The sequence below is a fragment of the Solanum pennellii genome, chromosome 9, assembly GCF_001406875.1.
Source record: "Solanum pennellii chromosome 9, SPENNV200".
In the NCBI taxonomy this organism is placed as follows: domain Eukaryota; kingdom Viridiplantae; phylum Streptophyta; class Magnoliopsida; order Solanales; family Solanaceae; genus Solanum; species Solanum pennellii.
Genome location: NC_028645.1, coordinates 59,988,639 through 60,012,257, shown reverse-complemented (window position 1 = coordinate 60,012,257; position 23,619 = coordinate 59,988,639).

Genomic DNA, 23,619 nt, shown 5'->3' with positions numbered 1-23,619 from the left:
TTTTAAGACTATGTTATGTATCTTATATATATATATATATATATATATATATATAAAGTAGAACATAAAGAAGGTGTTGTGACACCTCTCTATGACCTCCATTCATATTTGTTTTTTCCCCCTTTTTTTTTTATCATTTTTCTTCATTATTTATTATTTCTTTATAGTATCTCAAAAAGTCTTCACATTCAATTAATTAATTTTCACTTGTCACTATAATATATACATTTAATATCTTTAATAAAATAAGAAATAACTATCAGTAACTCACACCTCTTCAACTTATAATATTAATAATATTCATAACTCTTTTTTTTAATCTTCATAACCCCAAATTTAAGTTTATTAGTTTATGACACCTTATGATAGTCCTTCTCGTTTTCTATATAAGTTCAGATTTTGTAGCAAGAAAATTTCATTCAAATTTATTCTTTCACTTCTCATCACCATATCATATATTAAGGCGAGGAAGAAATGTTAATCATCACATCATATGATTGCTTTCAACAAAGTCACGGTAAAGAGAGTCATAAAAATTCAGATTGTCTTACCTTATCCTAATTATCCTCAACTTCCTTAACTAATTTCTTAAAATCTAGATTATTTTATTTTTTTATTCTATTTATTTATTTTTTTCTCTCTTGCACGATCTTCTTTTTCATTTTCTTACACATTTTTTCTCTTCTCTTTGTTCTTTCTTCTCCTTTTTTGTTTTATTTGTTTGTTTGTTTTGTTTTTTTTATATTTATTTTTTTATTGTTTGTTTTGTTTATGTTATATTACTATTTTTTATTTTTCTTATTTTCTTATCTAAACACTAAGATTCTGCACTAAATTTCGAACTAAACTCTCCACTCTCTCACGTTGCTTTAAATTAGCACCAGACTTACACCCAAAATTATTATAAAAACACACACTCAATAGAACACAAATAAATCACAAAATATACAGAGAGACAGAGAAAAAAAGACGATATCAAAAGCATAAAAGTGAGTTTTCTTTTGGTGAATTAAATCTAGAGTTCGAGGTTTTGTTCATGGATCTTAAAGTTAGCCTTGAAAGTTAGCCTTGCTAAACTTTGGAAATCAATAGATTTGTATTTACTTCATTGTTTAGTCTAAAACAATTTAAAGGTGCATTGTGCCAGAGCATCTTTATTTTATTTTATTAAAAAGTTTTATAAACTATATGTTTGATCCTTTTATGTAGAATCATGATAAAATATGTGTCTTATGAAATTCTCGTTTATTTTTCTTGAACAATATTTCCGCTTTATTTATTTATTTTACGATTAGCCTCGTGTTATGTTTTTTTCCGTTATTTAAGAAATCATTAGCATGTTCACTTGTGATAATTAGATGTCAATTTCATGTATTTAATCGCATGCTCATTGTTTAAATTGTTTAGATATTGATTAACATTCGATGTGATTAGGAGATAATAGTTTACTGTAGGCTTGTGAGATTAGAATATAAACTAAAATTTAATCCATTAGTGCTTTAGAAAAGCTTTGTAAAATATGTTTTATTTGTCTAAAATTTATTTATTTTAATAAACTATTTTACTTTAAGAATAAATCTAGGATAATATTATTTAAATTGAGGTTGTTAAATATATAATTAAGTCGAGATATAAATTTTATTTAGAGAATCAGAAAAATAAAAATAAAATAATAATAGTAAAGATAACGAAAAAAACACATACGGAACATGAGAAGATCGAAATGACAAAAAAAGAAAATTAAAAAATAACAAAAAAAATAATAGAAATAAAAGGAACAGTTGTAAAAGTTAAAAAAGAGGAAAATAGGTAATAAAAAGAGAAAAAAATAGAGTAAACAAAAACAGAATGTTAAAAAATAATTAAAAAAAAATAATAAAGAGAAGAAAAAAAGAAAAAGAATAACTTGTGAGAAACGAATAAGAAAAGGTGAATAATAATAATAACGATAAAAGAGAAACATAATGTTGTTAAGAAAAAGATGAAGAAGAAGAAACTAATTTATTTTTTAAAAAAAAACAAAAAACGTGCAAAAGGAAAAGGCGAGAAAAAAGAAAAAAATTAAAATAAAAGGAAAAAGTTTTTGCAATTCTAGAAGGGCCTTTCCGCAAAAAAATTGAGTCCTAAAAAAAAGTCTCATTCTCTTTAGAATTTTTCTTTGTTAAAAGTAATCATAAATTCAAGTAATCATAAATTTCATATTTTATCACCTATTTTTAATCTAATTTAAAAATACAATCCTAAAATATTCAAACTCAAAAAATCTCAATTCTACACAAAATTCATGTGCATATACATATTTTTAATTAATGGACCTATACTAAAATAAATAAGACAATTTTAAATAGGTCTAAAATAAATCAAAGAATAAGGAAAAATAACATTTTTATTATTAAGATAAATAATATTATATTAAAAAATTAAGTCAACTCATACTAAAATCAATAAAGCGACCGTGCTAGAACGATGGGACTCGAGGGGTGCCTAATACCTTCCTCCCGGTCAACAGAATTCATTATCGGAATTTCTAGTTCGCAGACCAATAAAAATAGAGTTAAATTTCCTTTAGATTAGCGATTTAAATAAGGTGACTTTGAACACTAAAAAGCAAATTCAAGTGGCGACTCTGAATAATAAAATTATCCCTTTTCCAAATGTCACTTTAATTGGAATAAATCTTTTCTTTCAAAACATTTAATCAATGTTGATAAAAAAAAATGGGTGTGACAGATGGCGACCCCGCTGGGGATAATTAGAATTCGAGGTTGTAAATATTGACTTATATATGACTTTTATTTGTTTATTTATGTATATTTTTGTATATTGTATTTGTTGGCTTAATGTACTAATTTTCTATTTATTTTTTGCTTTGATATTATTTTACCCGTATATAAACTATTTTATTTCGCGCACCCCTCTCAGTCTTTAATAATACCATTATGAGAATTGCGACTGTACACCCCCATTCTATCAATTTTTCGGTCCTTAGTGGAAGGTTTTTAGTCACACCTATTTAGGATGGGAAACACTCATGACAAAGCCGAAAAGCATTGCTACCAGTACATTGCTACTCCCAAACCCGAGTTGTCCGCTCGTTTCACAGTCAGTCTAGATGGTAGAGTTGAAACAAGATATGATTACCCCCAGTAGGTTTCACTTATTTGAATAATTTGTGGTTTACTTAATGAGACTCGACATAGGATCGAATTCATCTAAGAAAGATAACATTATTTTATTTGACCACCTAAATTATTGTATACTCTATACTTTTTCCATTAAACAAAAATCACAACAGAAATATTTTTTTTATTGTGTATAGTTTACAAAAAGAAATTTCAATTTTTTATATCACTTTGAACAGAAATTAAAGTTGCATTTGTCAACAAAATTCTAAGCTTTTAAAAAAATTGTTTTACTGTCCAATCTGAACAAAATACTCCACCTAATTATCACATCAATGAGCTACGTAGGCAACTCTCCTCGAATTCGGTGATCTTTTCTCATATTTTTAAAAATATAATCTATTCCGTATCAAAATTATTCAAGCATAATAATCGTTCTTTATTAAAAAAAACAAAGCAGAAATATTTATTTCTCATAACAAAAAAAAGTGTGTTTATGATTTTTCTGAATTACATTTGATATGATTCTTGCTTTGACAAGATATATAAGCAACTTTATTTTGAGGTTCGATTCAACCAAGAAAGTAATTAATTAGTTCTCACTACAAAAATTGGGGCAAAAGGACGGATAAAAAAAGTTGTTTGGGTACAACATTTCTTTGCAATAATTTATTTTTTAAATTAAAAAAAAAACGATTTGATTGGTACTAACATACTTAGGGACATACCAACTTTGGTGTGACCTATAGATTTCTATTGGCATCTGTCAATATATTTATTTAGTATTTGAGAAATCATCTTGCTTAAAATTATGGATAAAACAAGTTCGACCTCATTGTTTCGAATGCATTATGTGGTGAGAACTTTAGATATAAAATTCAATGGCATGACTTAAATGGTCTACAACTTGGCCCTAATATTGATTGAGACGAAATTTTGGAACAACATTTAACTTGAGAAAGGATCATAGGCTCTCTTTGATCCAATTGTGCCTTTTAATCCTACCGAATGATATGTTATCCATTGAACTCCCATTTCGAGTCTGAAATCTTTTTATTGAATAACCACATCTTATCATATATCTTTTTGAGTGCATAAATGCACTATTCCTTGGTCCCAACTCCTTTTGCGCACTATGAATTTTCTACACCAATATCAAACATTTATGTTGGGTAAACAAGAGAAAAGATCAAATATGTGAAAGTAAAAAAAATTACAAAGAAAATATAGAAAGAAAAACTAAAAAGAAATCTCTAACGAAAAGAAGAGACATAGACAAGGAAAAAGGAACATACAATGAGAAGGAAAAAGGAAATGAAAAATAAAGGAGAAGGAGCTTTCAAGAAAACAAAGGTCACATGCAAAAATGAAAAAAATATTGAAGTATTGTGTAAATTTTAAGGAGGAAATACTCTTTGTATTCCAAATGAATATCCTACCTTTCCTTGAGTCTACATTACAAGCCTATGACAAGTCCCATTTGATCTCATTTTTGTGTTTTCACATTAGTAGATACTTACATGAGGGCCAAGTATATGGTATCTCAATCTCATGCATTGGACATATTTTTGAGTGTGAATGACTTTCAAAAATGTCTTACAATCTAAATTATTCTATTATGTGAAGTAGGACTTTCATTTGTTGCGAGGTCATTTGAAACATAAAGATATGAAGAATTTTATCCCTTAATTTAGGCAAGATGAACTGATCTTGTAAATACTCAAATATGTTTTAGATACCATTTGAAACTATAGGGATTATTCAGAGTTGACCTCATATTTATTTGAAAGTAGTTGAATGTAATTTATATGCTTCATACTAATTGTTGGTACCAACTAAAGTCAATAGATTGTCAACCATGAATTGATTTTTTTCTAAAGGTTTTTTTATTAAAAAAATGATAATTTTTTATTTATTGAACTACGTCCGATCATATTCCTAAGAAGATATTTAGGCAGCCCTTCATTGAGGCTCGGTGTCATATTCGGGAAGTACCCCCTAGATGTAACCAATGTTGTCGACCCCGGAGAGGACTAAGACTAGCCTCTTAGCATTTATCATTACATTCATAGGCTAAAAATACGGAAAATTTAAAACTTTTGTTGTATATCTATCATGAGGTTTACATAGACCTCTCGCATACACATAATATATTCATATCGATAGTATACATAGACCCTTCGTATAAGAAGATTACATAGTCTTCTACTTTATGCTATATATATATATATATATATATATATATATATAAGAGACATAACATAGTCTTAAAAAGGATGTCTCATATCACAACCATCTAAACAAGAGTATAGCAATTGGGCATAACCCATACATCAATACAATAAAAGTCACATATAGACTATACGATCTTAGTACTCAAGTGAAAGGGAATGAAAAATGTGTCTTTAAGACTTATCAACATCCAAATGCTAGAAAGTGGCATTGTCCTCGAAGTGGTGAGGACCTACCCAACTTGGAGAATGAGAATCCAAGTCTTTCTTCAAAAGTCGTCACGAATCCTTCAACGACCGAAACCTAAAATGTTGGGAAAAGGGAGAAACGGGGTTAGCACATCACTTGTACTAAGTATAGGATCATATGCACACACAACATCGAAATCATGCTAAAAAGGGACATCTCATTAAAGCATGCTAATTTACTTTGAAAAGCATTATGCACATTCGAGAACCAATACAAGCCAAGAGTACATATTTATTAAGTCAAAACCATGTACATCACAAGACCGAAAATACTAAATCTAGTCAAGTAAACATGCATATCAACATAATTGAGAACATAATCAAGACAACTCTATCATCAAGTTATAATATCAACGAGCATGTATAAGAGTTCATCACATCATAACCAAAGCAAGACGATTACTCATGCACCCCCATTAAGTCCACTAGTGCAATGACTAAGTAAGGTCCCATAACCTCTCTCAATCAAGTAAACCCAATCAGAACCATAGGGAATGTGAAGCTTGACATACTATATCATTAAGAGTAAACATCATCATAATTTGGCAATAGACACCAACCACATGATCATAAATGAAACCAATATCACATAGTGTCATTAACATGTAAGATCAACATATACATATCATTTACATTTATAAGCATATAAGCACATAAGAACATCCATCCAAGACTTCTCTCAAGGCTAACTAGTGCAATGTATAGGTAGAGTCTCATATCCTTACCTAGACTAAGCTAAACCTCTTAGGTCACCCTAGTTAGAGTTCAATTCATTACTTAATTTTACCTTTTGGAACATCTTGTCTTAACCGACATAGACCACATGAGCTATGTGGAATCCTGTGTCATGGAACCTTACATTGAAAGAAGGCGGACTACTTGCCAAGGTAGTACCAAAACATGAACATAGCATCTATGTGGATCCCCTAGAAAGTATTCCCGTGGGGGCAACATAGTTCAAGAACTAGGAGATGTAGTTGGGACCCTCTTTATGCTACATTCATTATAGTCTCCAATCTCATGAGTACATGAGTGATCCTACCTTCCCTCTGTGGCAAGGGACACTCCTCACTCTAGTTCACCCGGTGCTAAGCTAGAGTCCCTTTTGAAATGTCTTTAAGCCTTTATTAATCATCATAGATTAGTTTAGGTCATAGGGTTTATCCCTTATATAATTATCATCATAGATCAATAAGAATTGCATGAGTATTTTACTTTCATTACAATTCACACATGTGAGATTAGCACATTTACATAATCATATCATGATAAGGCACATAGGTAAATAATCAACATCCTTATTCATTACATCTTAGCCAACAACTCACAAACCATAATTCAAGACATTCCAATTCAACATCATACCAACCTTAATCAATCTTATCATAAGATATACGTCAATATAACTTCATCACTAAACACAAGTAATCATAATTAAAGTAAAGGATTGAGATCACAAGACTTACCCCAATCTCCTTCACAAGCCATCATCAAGGTTTTACCATAAACCATCCAACTCAACCCAATAATGGGTATAATATCATCACACAATAATAATCAACAGAATAATGAAGTCAATTAAATCACTAAACAACAATTCATCACTAGTTCATAGCCTAGGGTTAGGGACTTTGGTCAAATTCATGATCTACTTCACAAACTAAGTCAATTAATCAAGAACAAGCATAATTGAATTACCATACATCATAATTAATTCATAATTATCTAAAGAAATCATAAACGAATAAATGTAGAAAGTCAAATTCGTAATAGAAGAAAACCCACTTGAAAATTCTTCTTTTTGAAATCGATTTGGAGGAACCCTTTGGGGAATGAGATCCCAAAGGTGAAAGGAATATCATGCCTTACAAATTGATGAAGTTCTAAGTAGGAAATTAGTCTCCTTTCTGGCTTAAAAATGACCTTTGCTTGGTCTGGTATGGAGTTTCTTTGGGAGAGAGGAAGAAGAACAATTGGGTTTTGAGAATTATGAGAGTTAGGTTTAGTTTAATTAGGCTAGGTATTTCTATAGACGTTCTAAATAAACTTAATTGAAACACCCCTAACCCTTAATTAACTAATTAAACACTTAACTAATTAAATGAAATAATTAAAGCAGAACAACAAAATAGTGGCAGGACCTATGAGACCTCGATCGATTAACGTAGTTTAACCTACGCCCTTGCCCCCCTCCGTCCTTCACATCCGTTGTTGGTGTCAGATACTAGTCCAAATGGACCTTTGGACAAAATTCTAAGTGTTGGTCGACGGCGGCATCAACGCTCAGTCGATCCACCCACGTCTTGTGGATTGTGGTCGTAGGTGAGCAGTGTCCAATTGACAACTTTTTGCCAAATTACAAGGGTCGTGCTCAAGGACCCTTTGGTTGGTCCTTGGGGATTCGTACCTGGATGTTTCAAATGTAAACCAACTATAATACTTGTTAGACACCTTACCAAAAAATTTCATCGAATTTCGACTCCTAAAACCTTGTGAATTAGGGTAAGGCACACTAACACCTCTTGAACTAGTTTCAGGACGTCATAGACGTTCCTTGACGTTTTGATTCTAAAACTTCCTGTACTTTGCAAATAGTTGATTTTCCTTTTGCACTTTCAACACCACCTTCAAATGGTCCATGTGTTCACCCTCATTTTTTGAATATACCAAGATGTCGTCAATGAAGACAATGACAAATGAATCTAGGTAAATTCTAAACACCTTATTCATGAGATCCATTAATTCCACCGGGGAATTAGGATACTAAAGGATATTACTAAGAACTCATAGTGGCCATATCTAGTTCGGAATGTCGTTTTTGGTATATCGTCACCTCTCACCCGAAGTGTAACACTTTGAAAGTCTAAGATGTGTTGTAGAGCCTAACATAAGTGTCAAAAAATTTAGACACGACTTTAAGGTCTATTTTAATCAATATAAGTCATTTAGGAAGTTTGTAAATCAATACGCCAAAGAACGTCCATGACGTCCGTAAACTAGTTCAATGAGGTACTAGCGTGCCTTAGCCTATTTGACTAGCTTTCTGGAGTCAGAAATTGATGAATCTTGGTGGAAGGGTGTATAACACGTATTAGAGTTAGTTCATAGTCTAAACGTCCGGTCACGACTCCCCAAGTACCAATCAAGGTCCCTTGAGGAGGACCCTTGCAAAATTGACTAAAAGCTGTCAACACAAAAAAAAAAGCCACAAATGGTTCGTGGTCCAATCGACAGGGCGATGATTGCCTCCGTCGACAGAAACTTAGAAAATTTGGACAAGGGCCTGTTTTGAAAAGTCTTTTAACTTATCTACGAATATGCAGCACGGAGGGAACAGTGCTCGTCGATGGACACACGATCCGTCGATCGTAGTCTCATCTGTTGAGCCATTGCACGTTTTTAATTAGTCCATTTAATTAGTGGGCTTAATTAGGAGGTTAATTATGGGTTAAGGGAGGTCTAATTAAGTTAAATAACAACCTATATAAATACCCTAACCTTATTAGACTAACCTAAGCTCTCATAAAATTCCAAAACCCAAACTCTCTTCCTTCTCTCTTCTTTCTCTCTCAAGTTGATGAACTCCATAGGATTCAAGGTCAAGGTGGATAATAGGGATACAATCACCAAAGTTTCTTAATCAATATTCATCAAACATTAAGGTATGTGACCCTTTCACCTTTAGGACTTCTTTTCACAAAGTATTCCGTCAAATTGATTTCCAAAGTATGAAATTCAACTAGGTCTTTTCCAATCTCGAAATTGATCTTGTGAATTGATTTGTTTATAATTAATTTTGGATATTATGAATATATTAACATGTATTATAACTCAATTATGTTATTTGTTGAAGGATTGGTCTAGTTTGTAGAAAATGACCTATTCTTCTTAACCCTAGATTGTGATCTTGATATGAATTGTGTAATGTTGGTTCAATTGAATTGGTTTTTGGTAAATTACTACTAGATGATGTTATTGTATCAATTATAAATATATTAGTATTATTTATATTCCTATCATGTTAGTTCTTGAGTAATTGGTCTAGATTATGACTTTGACCTAAGTCTTTTATCTTAAGCTATGAACTAGTGATGGATTGTGATGTAGTGGTTCAATTGGCTTTGTTATCATGATTGGTTATTTTTGAGTGATGATATCACACCCTTATTGGTTTGAGTTAAAGGTTGATGGTAAGACCTTGATGATGGATTATGAAGGAGACTTGGTAAGTCTTGTGATCCCTATTCTTTACTTCAATTGTGGTTACTTGAGATTGAGTGATGATGTTGCGTTGAACTATATCTTGTATTAGGATTAATAGGGTTGGTATGATGTTGAATTTAAATTTCTTGACTATGGTTTGTGTGGTGTTTGCTAAGATGTAAATGATATAAGGATGGTGATAATTTACCAATGTACCTTATCATGATGTGATTGTGTAAATGTGCTAACCTCACTTATATGAATTGTAATGAAAGGACTATACTCATGCAATTATTATTGAACTATGATGATGATTATTATACAAGGGATATACCCTATGACCTACATTAAGCTATGATGATTAATAAAGACATTAAAGACATTTCAAAAGGGACACTAGCTTAGTACCAAGTGAAATAGAGTGAGAAGTGTCCCTTCCCACATAGGAAAGGTAGGATCACTAATGTACTCTTGAGATTGGAGACTATAATGCATGTAGCATAAAGAGGGTCCCAACTATATCTCCTAATTCTTGAACTATGTTTCCCCCACCGGGATATTAGCTAGTGCAACGCGTAGTTGCTATGTTCATGTTTTGGTACTAACTTGGACAGTAGTAAACCTTCCTTCAGTGTAGGGTTCTATGAAACCAGATTTCACATTAGCTCATGTAGTCTATGTCGGTTAAGTCAATATTTTCCCATAAGGTAAAATGAACTATAGGAATGAACTCTAACTAGGATAAACTAAGGGTTTAACTTAGTCTAGGTAGGGGTATGGGACTCTACCGAAACATTGCACCGGTTAGCCTTGAGGGAAGTCTTAGGAAGATGTTCTTATATGTGAATATGCTTATATTGGTACATGATATGTTTATGATGATCTTGCACATTGTTGATACTACATGATGATTGGTTCCACTTATGAATATGTGTTGGTCGTCATTGTTAAAGTATGATGATATGTACTCTTAATGATATGCTATGAGAAGATGGATGTTGGTCATGAGTCTTATTGAGTTACTTGATTGATTAAGGTTATTGGGTTTTCCTTAGTCATTGGAGTTGTTCACTTAATAGGGGTTCATTGATAATTGTCTTGCTTTGGTTATGTTGTAATGAACTCTTATTTATGCTTGTGGCTATTATAACTTGACGATAGAGTTGGTTTGACCATGTGTTCAATTATATGATATGCATGTTGGTTTGACTAGACTTAGCATTGTTGGTCATGTGATGTACATGCCTATGACTTAATAAATATGTCTTAATAATTGGTACGATCTTCTTGAATGTGCACAAGGCTTTTCAAAGTAAATTCCATACTTTGATGAATTGTCCCTTTTTAGCATGATTTCATGATATGTGTGCATATGGTCTCATACTTAGTACAAGTGGTGTACTAACCTCATTTTCTCCCTTTTTCCTAAACATTTTAGGTTTCGATCGTTGAAGGGCTTTGAGTTGACTTTGAAGAAGACTTGGAATTCTCAATCATCCAAGTTGGGTAGGTCCTCACATTCCGAGGGCAAATCCAATATTAAGCTTATGAAGTTGTTTTAGTTTTAGGACTCTTGTGTTCTTTCCTTTTCATTTGAGTATTAAACATTGTATAGCCTATATGTGGCACTATTACATTGATGTATGGGCTAGACCCAAATTGTTATACTCTTGTTAGATGGTTATGAGATGAGACATCCATTTGAGACTGTTATATTTTATATATCTATGTGCAATAAAAGTAGGAGACTATGTAATCTTCCTATACGAAAGGTCTATGTATACCCGATATAAATATTATGTGTATGTAGAGGTATATGTAAAACTCAATGTAGAAGTAATGAAATGTTTTAAATTTTCTGCATTTTTGACCTATAAATATAATGATGTAAGCTAAGAGGCTAGTCTTAGTCCTCAAAGAGGATTACGATGCCAGTTACGTCTAGGGGTGCTCCCCTGATGTGACAAACTTGGTATCTGAGCATGAGGTTGAATATCTTTGAGTCGATGTCTCTCTCAACCACGTCTATGTAGATTTGTATTCATAATTGTGAAGCATGTCACACTCATGGATAGGAACCTATATGATGCTTAGGAAACTCTCACTTTATTGGAAGTCCAATTCCGCTCCTCTAGAGTCTTGTACTCTATGTGTTCTTAGTGTCTAATCTTTTTATAGTGATTATAGGCAATGAATACTAGAAGGAACGTGGCACGAAGACTTGAAGAAGAGATTGCCAATGAGGGAGTTCCTCTCCGAGGCAATCCAGTTCCCCTATTGAAGAAGATGTTAATGATGACCAAGCTCCGGTCAATCCTCCTCCTTTGACGGTTGGTTACATAATGGATGCTCTTATACATATGGCCCAAGCCATTACTACTCAAGCGCAAGTCATCACTACTCAAGCTCAAGCCTTGATGGCCCAAGCTAATCGGGAGGTTATACTCCGAGCAAACCAACATGTTGGTACCATGGAATCCCGTTTGAGGGATTTCACTTGGATGAGTCCCCCTACTTTCTATGGTCCAAGGTTGAAGAAGACCCCTAAGAGTTCATTGATGAAACCTACAAGATCCTTTATGCTATGGGGTTGACTACAATTAAGAAGGCTGAGTTAGCCACTTAACAACTCAAAGATGTGGCCCAAGTGTGGTACGTCCAATGGAGGGACAATAGGCCTTTGAGAGGTGGACCAATTGTCACACCCCTTTTCCGCGCAGCGGCGTAAGGGTTTTTCCAATTTGACATTATTAATTAAGAGATTATTTTAATTTTTCAGAGTCGCCACTTGAAATTGAATGATGGTGTTCCAAGTCACCTTTTTGTTTTTAATCCCTAACCAAAAGAAAATGACTTTTATAGTTTTGGTCTGCGAACCAGTTCGGATAAGGAATTCTGTTGACCGAGGGGAAGGTATTAGGCATCCCTCGAGTCCCGTGGTTCTAGCACGGTCGCTTTATGGACTTTTATGACTTAAACTAATTTTTTGAATATTATATTGTTAAAACAAATGTATTTACCCCCATTCTTTGATTTATCCTATATATTTAAAACTATCCAATTTTATAAGCATGTCAAGTTTTTATACATTACTATTTATTTATGTTATTCCTTCAACATTTTGCTTGTTTCTTAATTTCTCTTTTTATTTTTCTTATTTATTTTTCTTTATTGTATTTTTTTTGGCTTTGCTGAATTTTTTGCTTTTTGTTTGTTTGTGTAGATTTTATTTTTACGTTTTTGGTTGCTTTTTTTTCATTCTCTTAGCACGTCCTTTTTTTTTACTATTTAATAATTTTGTTACCTCTTTTTTTTAACATTCTTTATATTAATATTTATTTTTTTCATCTTTATTTTATTGATTATATTTTTTGCTCGCATTTTCCCCCTTTTTTTATTTTTTTTATTCTCTTTATTTATTTGTTTATTTAAAAGAAAGTTTTTATGATTTATTTAGGGGTTATATTTTTAGAGTTATGATAAGTTTAGGATTGTTTTTTATTATTATTACTATTTAGATTCAAAATAAACTTTTATGAAATATATAATTTATTTTTATAAAAAAGTTTAAAAACATTAGGACTATTCTTTGAGAAAATTCTCTTTTAATATTTCCCCCTTTTTCTTTTCTTTTCTTTTTCTCAATTTTCTTGCACGTTTTTATAAAACTTTTGCCTTAAAAAAAACAAATCTTTTATTCTATACATTTTCTACTTATATTTCTTATTCCGTTCTTCTTTTTCTTTCATTTTTTTCTTTCACGCTTTGTTTTCCTTTTTTTTTAATTTTGTTGTGGTGTTGTTTTTTCTTTATTTGTATATGCATTTTTAACCATTTTCCCTTACGTTTTGTTGATCTCTTTTCTTATTTCTATTTTTCCCTCTTTCAAGTATATTTTCTGTCACTTTCTGTTTATTTATTTATTGTTCTTTTGTTTTTTTATTATTATTTTTTTCTTAAACCCAATAACAAAATAAATTAGATGAAATCTTAATTTAGGTACTAATTATGCAAAATACTCATAGATTCATGAATAGAAATTGCCAACAGATAACCCATTTTATATATTTTTAGATATGTTTTTAAGGAATTCAAAGTTATGCAAAGAGAATAATCTCGTTCACTTGTCAATCGAATCAGTCATCAACAAATGTACTAAAGTAAAACTTAAACAAAATAAAGTTCACGACTATCCACGTATTGTATACATAAAATGTAAATAAATAAAATCAAACCTTTGTACATGTAAAACATAATCATATAGTTCACCGTTGTTACATTATAGTTAACGAGAATAAAAATCATGATTAATATAGTTATTATGTCAAAGAAATATTAAGAAGTTTCAATGAACAACTTTAATGTACGAAATTCAATTCTTACTCAATGATAACGTACATTATACAAACATAGGATATAAATAAATGTTACCTCCGACGAAAACTGGTTCATGAGAAAAAGAAAACAAAACCAGCAATTAGGTGTCACGAACTTGGAACCGCTAGAATGGACCTCAAGATTTCTATCACAATAAATAAAAATACGATGTCTATTGTTTTTTCTTTCTTCAAAAATCCCCCTCTCTATTGCTGATCTTTTTTGTCCCTTCTTTCCCTTTTTTTTCCTCTTTTTTTTTTCTTTTTCGATTTTTTTGTGTGTATGTATAGTAGTAGGTGTGTAGTAATGTGTACATGTGTACGTGTGTGCAGGTGGCCGTGGGGGGAGTTGGGAGTTGGTAAAGTGGGGGTAATGGGAAAAGGTCTTTTTTTCTTTCTTTTTTTTATATTAAATATATATAAAATGATAATCATATAATTATTAATTATTTTGAGTACATATCTTTTTTTTTCTAACAATCAAAATAAACTTATCTAATAAAAATTATATTTAAGTTGTTTATTTCTATATCTTTTAAATAAACTTAATGAAAATAATAAAAAAGTAAAAATATATTTAATTTAGATTGATAAAATTATTTATGCTCTAAAAATTGGTATTAAACTTAAATTCGATCAAAAATTACGTGTCTACACCGATAACTTGGGAGGTGTTAAAAAAGGCTTTTCTTGATAGATTCTTTCATAGGGATAAGAGGGAAGCTAAAGTAATGGAGTTCGTCAACCTTCATCAAGGAGGTATGAGTGTTCTTGAATACTCCTTGAAATTCACTAAATTGTCAAAATATGCTCCTTCTTGGGTTTCCGATCCTAGGGATGAAATGAACCGTTTTGTGATGGGAGTGCCGGATGAATTGAAATATGAATGTCATTTGGCTATGTTACATGAAATATGAACATTTCTTATCTCATGGTTCATGCTCAACAAAAGGAAGAGGCAAGGGCTAAGAGAAAAAGTAGAGAGGCCAAGAGGGAAAGATCTTTGGATGGGGGTGTTTCAAAGGGTAGGCTTGATATCCAATACAAGCCTAGGTTCAAGAAGAGGGTTTCTAATCAAGTTCCATCAAAGTTCCCTAAGGCTAGCGACGACAGGGTGTCTAACCCTAAGCCTAAGAAGGGAAGGGATACTAGTTCATCAAACAAGAAGCCAACTTGTGGAAGGTGTGGCAAGAAACATTATTGTGATTGTCTTAAGGGAAAGAATATTTTTTTTGTTATGGTAAAAGTGGGCACAAGGTTCGAGATTGCCCAAATGTGAAGGGGCAAGACAAGGAGATTGCGCAAGCAAGTGGTTCTAATGATGCTCCAAAGAAGAATCGTTTTTATGCTCTCCGCTCTAGGGGTGATCAAGAGGCTTCCGCCGATGTGGTGACCGGTATGTTGAAAGTCTTTTCTATTGATGTATATGCTTTACTTGATCCTAGTGCTACTTTGTCATTTTTTACTCCTCTGGTACCTAAAAAGTTTGACATTTTGCCCGATACCTTGAATGAACCTTTTATATTGTCTACCTCGGTGGGTGAGTCGGTTGATGCAAAAAGAGTATATAGAAATTGTCCTATAATGTTTCCCAATAGAGTTACTCATGTTGAACTAGTAGAACTTGATATTTTTAATTTTGATATCATATTGGGTATGGATTGGTTATATGCTTGCTTTGCCTCTGTAGATTGTTGGACGAGGGTGGTGAAGTTTAACTTTCAAAATGAGCCCGTGTTAGAGTGCAAAGGGGGAAATTCTATTCTTAGAGGTCGTATCATTTCTTGTTCGAAAGCTTGTAGGATGATATATAAAGGGTGTTTGTACAATATAGTAAGAGTCCAAGATTTAGAATCTGAAATTTCTCCCACTGAGTCGGTCCCCGTAGTGAGGGAATTTCTGGAAGTCTAACCTAATGATATTCCCGGTATTCCTCCCAAATGTCAAATTGATTGTGGTATCGACTTTTTACCGGATACAAATCCCATTTCAATTCCTCCTTATCGAATGGCTCCGGCCGAATCGAAAGAGTTGAAGGCTCAACTGAAAGATCTACTAGACAAAGGCTTAGACCTAGTATTTCTCCATGGGGTGCTCAAGTTTTATTTGTGAAGAAGATGGGTTCCTTAGAATGTTCATCGATTATTTCCAAATCAATAAAGTTACTATTAAGAACAAGTATCCTCTCCCTCAGATTAACGACTTGTTTAATCAACTCCAAGGGTCAAGCTACTTTTCTAAGATTGACTTGAGATCGGGGTATCCCCAACTTAGGGTGAGAGGTGAGGATATACCAAAACGACATCTAATATGGTCAATATGAGTTGTAAGTAATGTCCTTTAGTCTCACTTATGCCCAGCAACATTTATGGATCTCATGAATAGGGTGTTTCGAAGTTACCTAGATTCATTAATCATTGTTTTCATTGACAACATCTTGGTATATTAAAAAAAAGAGGGTGATCATATGGATCATTTGAGGGTGGTGTTACAACATCTTAAAGGAGAACCAATTATTTGCCAAGTATAGCAAATGTGAGTTTTGGTTGAGGTCGGTGGCGTTTCTTTGTCATATCATCTCTAGTGAGGGAGTTGAGGTTAATCCAAGGAAAACCGAGGTGGTGAAAATTAGGCCTAGAAAATTGACTCCAATCAACATTAGGAGTTTCTTGGGTCTAGACGGTTATTATTGGAGATTTGTGGATCGTTTTGCATCCATTGTATCTCCCTTGACTACTTTGAACCAAAAGAGTAAGAAATTTTAGTGGTCGGAGGCAAGTGAGAGAAGCTTCCAAATCTTGAAAAATAGGCTTACTTCCACTCCGGTGTTGACTTTACCAGAGGGTACCAAGGGATTTGTTGTGTATTGTGATGCATTCCGGGTGGGTTTAGGGTGTGTGTTTATGCAACATGGAAAATTAATAGCCTATGCCTCTAGACAACTTAAGGTGCATGAGAGAAACTATCCAACTCATGATCTTGAGTTAGCGGACATGGTATTTGCCTTGAAAATATGGAGGCATTACTTGTATGGTGTTCATGTTGATGTGTCTACCGACCACAAGAGTCTACAATATGTGTTTACTCAAAAGGAGTTGAATCTCCGACAAATAAGGTGGTTGAAATTGTTTACAGTATGAGTGTTCTCTATCAGCCTGGAAAGGCCAATATGGTTTTTGGATTCTCTAAGTCGTATAACCATGAGTAGTGTGTCTTATGTAGAGGAAGCCAAGAAAGATCTAGAGAAAGATGTTCATAGGTTCCCTACATTAGGTGTTAGGTTGGAAGATTATCCGAATGGTGGTTTTATGGTCTATCATAACTCCAAGTATATTTGATGGTTGAGGTTAAGTACAAACAACACATTGATCAACCATTGATGGAGTTGAAGGAATCAGTTCTTGGTAAGCTTAATGAGTCATTCTCCTTAGGGGGAATGGTGTCTTGAGGTATCAAGGAAGGTTGTGTGTTCCCAATGTAGATGGTTGGAGGAGCCGGATCCTTGAGAAAGCTCATGGGTCCTGTTACTACATTCATCCGATTCGACAAAGATGTACCATGACCTTAGGGAAGTGTTTTGGTAAGAAGGTTAGCGGAATTTGTTGCAAAGTGTCCAAGTTGTCAACAAGTAAAAGCCGAACACCAAAAGTCGAGTGGTTTACTTCAAGAATTCCAAGTTCCTACTTAGAAGTGGGAAGACATCAATACGGATTTTGTGGTAGGCTTGTCTCGGACACAAAAACAATATGACTCTCTATGGGTGGTTGTGGATAGGTTGATCAAATCAGCTCATTTTATTCCCATCAAGTCTTCCTATTCGGCGGAGGATTATGCAAAGATCTTCATAGATGAGATTGTGTGTCGCCATGGTATTCCGTTATCCATCATATTGGATAACGGAAATCGGTAAATCGGTCTAAGCATTTGCATTTGGTGGAGTTTTCTTACAAAAATTAGCTACCATTCATCTATATCTATGGCTCCTTATGAAACCTTGTATGGTAGGAGATGTAGGTCTCCAATTGGACGGTTGGAAGTGGGTGAATCTTCACTTTTGGTTACCGATTTGATTTATAAGACTTTAATGAAGGCTCATATCATAAGGAATCGCTTGAAACGTCCTATTGCTGGCAAAAGTCTTATGCCGATCATAGGAGAAGGGAATTAGAGTTTGAAAAAGGTGATAAGGTGTACTTGAAAATTTTGCTTATGAAAGGGGTGGTTATATTTGGCAAGAAAGGGTAGTTGAGTCCTCGTTATGTGGGTCCCTATGAAATCTAGCAAAGGGTTGGTAAGGTTGCTTATTGAGTTGAAACTCCCTAGTGAATTGGCTTCAGTTCATCCGATTTTTCATTTTCTATGCTTGAGAAGTGTATCGGTGATCCCGAGTCGATTCTTCTTATTGAGGTTCTTGGTGTGACGGATAATCTCTCCTATGAGGAGATTCCGATTGAAATACTTGATCATCAAGTGAAGAGGTTGAGGAACAAAGAGATGGCCTCCGTAAAAGTGTTATGGAGAAACCACCTAGTTGAGGTAGCAACATGGGAGGCCGAGGCCGACATGAAGTCCCGTTACCCTCATCTATTTGATAACTAAGGTTAGTTATTCCTCTTAATAATTAAAATAATGACTAAAAATTGAATTTGCTTGATTTTTGGAGAAGGTTTGCAAAAATGTGCATTTTTGGTGTCATTACAGTGAAGTTATAGTGAAATTGTGCATATTGACTTGAAAATTTGCAATTCCTCTTGTTTTGAGTTATCTTGTGCATTTTCATATGCTTAGTCTTTATGAATTGATATTGAGCATGTTGGTAAGTTAAGTTTTGACATAATTGACTCATATATGGTATGTTGAGCTCATGTTATTGTGTGAGAAGGAAATTCCTCATAATGTGATTTTGAGCCTTGTAAGTTGAAATTGAAGTTTTTAATTGCCTTGTGTCTATGTCATGATTGAAGTTTCAACTCGTGTTGTCAAGTATTGTTGATTGGTTGGGCTGCTAGTCTTGAGTCTATTCCTTCCTTTCAAAGATTCTAGTGTCATTCAGGGACGAATGTTCCTAAGGAGGGGATAGTGTAACACTTCAAAATTCTAAACATGTTGTAGAGCCTAACATAAGTCTCAAAAGGTTTAGACACTGTTTTAAGGTTTATTTTAATCAATATAAGTCCTTTAGGAAGTTTAGAAATCATAACGTCAAAGAACGTCCATGACGTCCAAAAACAAGTTCAATGAGGTACTAGAGTGCCTTAGCCTATTTGACTAGATTTTCGGAGTCGGAAATTGATGAATTTTGGTGGAAGGGTGTCTAACACTATTAAAGTTAGTTCATAGTCGAAACATGCTGGCACGTCTCCCCAAGGACCAACCAAGGGCCCTTAAGGAGGACCCTTGCAAAAGTGACTAAAAGCTGTCAATAGACAGTGTCACCAACGAATACCATAGATGGTTTGTGGTCCAACTGATGGGGCTTCGATTGACTCTGTCGATGGAAGAAATTTTGGCAAGTATCATAAATTATCTATGAGTATGGAGCACAAAGGGAATAGTGCCCGTCGATGGACACCCGATTCATCGATCGTAGTCTCGTCAGTGGAGCCATTGCACGTTTTTAATTAGTCTATTTATTTAGTTGGCTTAATTAGGAGGTTAATTATGGGTTAGGGGAGGTCTAATTAATTTAAATAACAAACTATATAAAGACCCTGACCTAATTAGACTAACCTAAGCTCTGATAAAATTCCAAAACCCAAACTTTCTTCCTTCTCTCTTCTTTCTCTCTCAAGTTGAAGAACTCCATAAAAGTCAAGGTCAAGGTGGGTTCTAGGGCTCCAATAACCTAAGTTTCTTCATCAATCTTCATCAAACATTAAGGTATGTGATTCCTTTCACCTTTGGGACTTCTTTCCCCAAAAGGTTCCTTCAAATTGATTTCCAAAGTACGAAATTCAAGTACTCAAAATTGATCTTGTGAATTGCTTTGTTTATGATTTATTTTGGATATTATGAATATATTAACATGTATTATAACTCAATTATGTTATTTCTTGATGGATTAGTCTAGTTTGTAGAAGATGACCCACTCCCCTTAACCCTAGGTTATGATGTTGATATGAATTGTGTAATGTTGGTTCAATTGAATCAGTTATTTGTTGAATTACTACTAGATGATGTTATTGTATAAATTATGAATATATTAGGATGAATTATATTCCTATTATGCTAGTTCTTGAGTAATTGATTTAAATTATGACTTTGACCTAAGTCTCTTATCTTATGCTATGAATTAGTGATGGATTGTGATGTAGTGGTTCAATTGGCTTTATTATCATCATTGGTTATTGTTGAGTGATGATGTTATACCCTTATTGGGATGAGTTAAGGGTTTATGGTAAGACCTTGATGATGGATTCTGAAGGAGACTTGGTAAGTCTTGTGGTCCCTATTCTTTACGTCAATTGTGGTTTCTTGAGATTGAGTGATGATGTTGCATTGAAATATATCTTGTATTAGGATTAATAGGGTTGATATGATGTTGAATTGCAGTGTCTTGACTATCGTTTGTAGAGTTTTTGGCTAAGATGTAAATGATATAAGGACTTACCAATGTGCCTTGTCATGGTGTGATTATGTAATGTGCTAACCTCACTTATATGAATTTTAATGAAAGGACTATACTCATGTAATTCTTATTTAGCTATGATGATGATGATTATACAAGGGATAGAACCTATGACCTATATTAAGCTATGATTATTAATAAAGACATTAAAGACATTTCGAAAGGGACTCTAGCTTAGCACCGATTTATTTAGAGTGAGAAGTATCCCTTCCCACATAGGAAAGGTAGGATCACTAATGTACTCTTGAGATTGGGGAAGATGGATATTGGTCATGAGTCATATTGAGTTACTTGATTGATTAAGATTATTGGACTTTGCTTAGTCATTGAAATTGTTCACTTAATAGGGTTTCATGGGTAATTGTCTTGCTTTGGTTATGTCGTAATAAACTCTTATTTATGATTGTGGCTATTATAACTTGATGATAGAGTTGCTTTGACCATGTGTTCAATTATATGATATGCATGTTGGTTTGACTAGACTTAGAATTGTTGGTCTTGTGATGTACATGCCTATGACTTAATGAATATGTCTTTATGATTGGTATGGTCTTCTTAAATGTGCATATGGCTTTTCAATGTAAATTGCATACTTTCATGAATTGTCCCTTTTTAGCAAGATTTCATGATATGTGTGCATATGGTCTCATACTTAGTACAAGTGATGTACTAACCCCATTTTCTCCCTTTTTCCCAAACATTTTAGGTTCCGGTCGTTGAAGGGTTTTGAGACGACTTTGAAGAAGACTTATAATTCTTAATCATCCAAGTTGGGTATGTCCTCACTTTCTGAGGGCAATTCCAATTTCAAGCTTATGAAGTTGTTTTAGTTTTAATAATCTTGTTTTCTTTCCTTTCCATTTAAGTACTAAACATTGTATAACCTATATGTGGCTTTATTACATTGAAGTATGGAATCGGCCCAAACTATTATACTCTTGTTAGATGGTTATGATGAGACATACATTTGAGACTATGTTATATTTTATATATCTATGTGCAATAAAAGTAGGAGACTATGTAATCTTCCTATACAAAGGGTCTATGTATACTCAATATAAATATTATGTGTATGTAGAGGTATATGTAAACCTTAATGTAGAAGTAATGAAAAGTTTTAAATTTTCCGCATTTTTGACCTATGAATGTAATGATGTAAGCTAAGAGGCTAGTCTTAGTCCTCAAAGAGGACGGCGACGTGGTTATGTCTAAGGGGTGCTCCTCGGATGTGACACTAAGTTGGTGATATCCCGATCTCAAGTCAATCTTAGAAAAGTAGCTTGGTCCTTGGAATTGATCAAACAAGTACTCAATCCGAAGGAGAGGATACTTATTCTTAATAGTGACTTTATTGAGTTGGCGATAATCAATGCACATTCTAAGGGACTCATCCTTCTTCTCCACAAACAACACCAGATTACCCCATGGAGAAATACTAGGTCTAATGAAACCTTTGTCTACTAAGTCCTTGAGTTGAGACTTCAAGTCTTTCAATTCGTCCGAAGCCATCCGATAAGGAGGAATTGAAATGGGGTTGGTATCCGGTATGAAGTCAATACCAAAATCAATTTCCCGTTAGGGAGGGATTCCGGGAAGATCATTAGGAAAGACCTCCGTAAATTCCCTTATTACGGGGACTAACTCGATAGGAGGATTTTTGGAGTCTAAATCTTTGACTCTTACAATGTGATACAGACACCCTTTTGAGATCATTTTTAGAAGCCTTAAGACATGAAATAATACTACCTCTAGGAATAGAATTTCCCCCTTTCCACTCTAAGACATGTTCATTTGTAAAATTGAACTTAACAATTCTTGTTTTACAATCAATGGAAGCAAAACAATCATGCAACCAATCCATACCCAAAATGATATCAAAATCGACCATATTAAATTTTACTAATTCAACATGAGTAACTCTATTGGGCAACATTATAGGATAATTTTTGTATTCCCTTTTTGCAACCATCGACTCACTTACCGGGGTAGTTACCATGAAATGTTCATTTAGAATGTCGGGCAAAATATCAAACTTTCTAGGTATCAAGGGATTAACAAATTATAATGTAGCATCTGGATCAAGTAAAACATATACATCAATAGAGAAGACTTATAACATACTGGTCACCACATCGAGAGAACTCTCTTGTTCACCCCTAGAGCGAAGTGCATAAAAGCGATTATTCTTTGGAGGATCCACATTAAAACCACTTGCTTGAGATTGCCCGCTACATTTATCTTGCCCCTTCAAATTAGGGAAATTCCTAACCTATGGCCACTCATGCCACACCCAAAGGAATTTTCCGTCCCAACAAGTTATAATATCAACGAGCATGTATAATAGTTCATCACATCATAACCAAAGCAAGACCATCACTCATGCACCCCCATTAAGTCCACTACTGTAATGACTAAGTAAGGCCCGATAACCTCATTCAATAAAGTAAACCCCATCAGAACCATAGGCAAGGCCCAGATTCACATACTATATCATTAAGTGTAAACATCATTATACTTTAGAAATAGAAACCAACCACATGATCATAAATGAAACCAATATCACATAGTGTCATTAACATGTAAGATCAACATATACATATCATTTACATTTATAAGCATATAAGCACATAAGAACATCATTCCAAGACTTCTCTCAAGGCTAACTAGTGCAATGTATAGGTAGAGTCCCATACCCTTACCTATTCTAAGCCAACCCCTTAGGTAACCCTAGTTAGAGTTCACTTCATTTCTTCATTTTACATTTAGGAACATCTTGTGTTAACCGACATAGACCACATGAGCTAATGTGG